The sequence below is a fragment of the Onychostoma macrolepis genome, chromosome 04, assembly GCF_012432095.1.
Source record: "Onychostoma macrolepis isolate SWU-2019 chromosome 04, ASM1243209v1, whole genome shotgun sequence".
Classification (NCBI taxonomy): Eukaryota; Metazoa; Chordata; class Actinopteri; order Cypriniformes; family Cyprinidae; genus Onychostoma; species Onychostoma macrolepis.
The window spans coordinates 1,621,888-1,624,782 of record NC_081158.1 but is presented as its reverse complement, the minus strand read 5'-3'; the positions used below and the strand labels follow the sequence as shown (position 1 = coordinate 1,624,782).

The 2,895-nt window shown below is 39.3% G+C and overlaps 1 pseudogene; it reads right to left on the bottom strand.

Moving 5' to 3' along the window:
• Positions 1-256: 256 nt before the first annotated feature.
• Positions 257-1,406, bottom strand: LOC131539525 (C-type mannose receptor 2-like; annotated as a pseudogene).
• Positions 1,407-2,895: the final 1,489 nt, after the last annotated feature.

Here is a 2,895-nt window from a genome sequence, read left to right as displayed (position 1 = left end):
GTGCTGCTAATTTCTGATTTGGGAGTGATTTGTTTGTTAGAAAAATGTTAGGCTACATTATTAAAAGTATTGCTCTTAACAGACCTGTTTTGTATCACTAGTGCAGTGTCCATTCTCGGAGCATATAAGCCCTGCCTGCGCGAGACGCGCCGCTTCAGACTTGTGCTGTTCTGTAGTGTATTAAAAGTTTATTAATTCTGTACGTGCCGCGTGTCCAAATTGCACCAAATGCGACACTGCACTCCCTTGGGTCCGCAGCAACACACCCGCCACATGTGAAGTCGATTGGATGAACGGTTCTCGACATAATAAAAATGCAAACAGACAGACAGACAGAGATTCCTGCCTTTATTAGAGAGAAGAATATGTTCAGCCCCCTCCCTCTGAAGCTTCGAATTTTCGGTGTTGATTACTACCGAAGCTTCGAAGCTCAAAAAACGGTATTTGGATCAGTGAACACACAAGCATTTGTTATCTTACATGACAGGTCTGTGTATCCTTTCAATCTTAATATCTGCTGCAGATGAAGTTGAGTTTGTGGTGTTCAGGGCGGCTGATCCAGCGCTGATCTCCTCCAGACTGAACTGCTCCAGATCTCACTGCATGTTCACAGTCCTCCTCTGATGTGCCGTTCCCTGGAACCCAGTTCTGATAGCACACGGTCTCGCCACTCACCCAGAACCAGATGCCCACAATGCAGGAGTGACGTAAACCCAACCACACAGTCGCAGTAGACGCCCGTTTAACCACGTTCCTCACACGACGCTGCATCTCTTCTGAATTAACTGAGACCAGATCCACATGATTCTGTCTGCAGTATCTCAGAGCTTCAGACCACGTCAGATTCTCTCTGATCAGAATCAGTTTATCTGGACACAAAAGAAACCAAAAACAGAAACTAGAGAGAGACTGATCAAAAACAGCATGCAGAACAAACACTGTGCATAAATCTGTCATGTCAGACATGTAGCGTGAACTTTAAGAGATCTGCAGGTGATGGATGGATTGTGACTGTTTTGTGAAGATCTACTCACCTTCATGACACACAAAAGGAAGTGTTTTATCACAAGACTTGTCATTCCATTGTCCCTGAGCATTCAGTTCAACAACTATACAGTTCTGACCACCTCCAGCATTATTAGGCTTTCCAGAATCTGAATGAGGAGTTACTCTGATCTGACCACTGCCACGAGTCTCTGAACAGACCGATCCAGATCCATGATTCAGCTACATTTCTATCACTAATGAACTGTTTAATCTTCTTATTCTCATCCTGGTTACTCACACTGACCAAATCAATGTGATTCTGTCTGCAGTAACTCTGAGCGTCTCTCCAATTCATCATCTGATTAACAAAGACGAGTCCTGTGTTTGCTTTGAGAAAACAAATGGGAAATAATGAATGAATCAGTTTGTAAAAAAGCCCATGTTCAATTCATGTTCTTTACATTACAAGGGCTGTATAGCTGTCAAATAGACCTTTTTCACACTTTCACGTTTAAAAAGCCATAGTTGTGCCGTTGTGTAAAATAACTTCCACTGTAACTGGTATGAATGGCAATGCCCATAGAACAGGATTTTTGTCATGTGAGACACAGCAGCCACAATAGCACTTATGTTTTGTTTTATTAATTTTTTCCTTTTTATTCTAAGCATTCCCAAACGCATTAACTATATCATGAAATATCTCGATTCTCACCTTTATAGATTATGATGGTCAAAGTAGCCTAATAATGTAGTCTATTAACTATGCATAAAAACCTCTGTTTACGTAACAGATATGGGTGTCATGCCATAACATTTTTAATACGACTGACTTTATATTTAATATGAATATTAAAAACATTGTAAGTTAGGCTACTTATCATAACACTTTCATTGTACAGAAAGAGAGCAAAGAACATTTTCACTGACAGTCTCTGTTCAAGCACTCTCAAAAACTCCCATTACAATCACTGAAGCTGTTTACACTGTGAAATAAATATCTTACTTGCAGATTCATACACACATTTGCACTTTGTTGTTTCTGAGAGAATTCACCAGAAAGAGGTATTCAGTCAGAGAGCGAGTGAAGAAAACATTTTAGCAATGACTCATCTGAACGTCTCTGATTGGCCATTGCATCCATAAGCTCAACAGAATCGTGTGTGATTGGTCATAATGCAGCACTGTACAAACGTGTCTGTCTCTGGCTCAGCGCCAGCCAGGAACACAAATTTGAATTTAGCATATGACGCGCTGAATGTTCTAATCACGCTGGTGTGATTGTATCAAATATAGAAAATATTATTCGGCTGTTTTACGTCTTTTGGAAGCTGCATTCAAAATCCACTTGGCTCAAAAATCTGAGTTTTTGAATGGGCATGACGCCTCGCCATATGACTCCAGTCCTAGTTAATGCCTTATATTAATAATACTTAACGAATGCGATTTTAGTAATTTTTTTGTAACTTATTTCAAAAAGTGAAACTTTCATATATTCTAGATTCATTACATGTAAAGTAAAACATTTCAAAAGTTTTTGTTTTAATTTTGATGATTAGAGCTTACAGCTCATGAAAGTCAAAAATCCAGTATCTCAAAATATTACAATATTTACTAAAATCAATAATAAAAAAAAAGGATTTGCAAAACAGAAAAGTTCAAGTTCTTTAAAGTATGTTCATTTATGCACTCAATACGTGGTCTGGGCTCCTTTAGCACAAACACCAGCATTAGTGAGGTGTGGCATAGAAGCAATGAGCCTGTGGCACTGCTGAGGCACTATTGAGCCTTCAGCTCATCTGGATTGTTAGATCCACTGTTTCTCATCTTTCTTTTGAAAATATCCAATAGATTCCATATGGGGTTCAGGTCAGGCATGTTGGCTGGCCAATCAAGCACAGTAATATCATG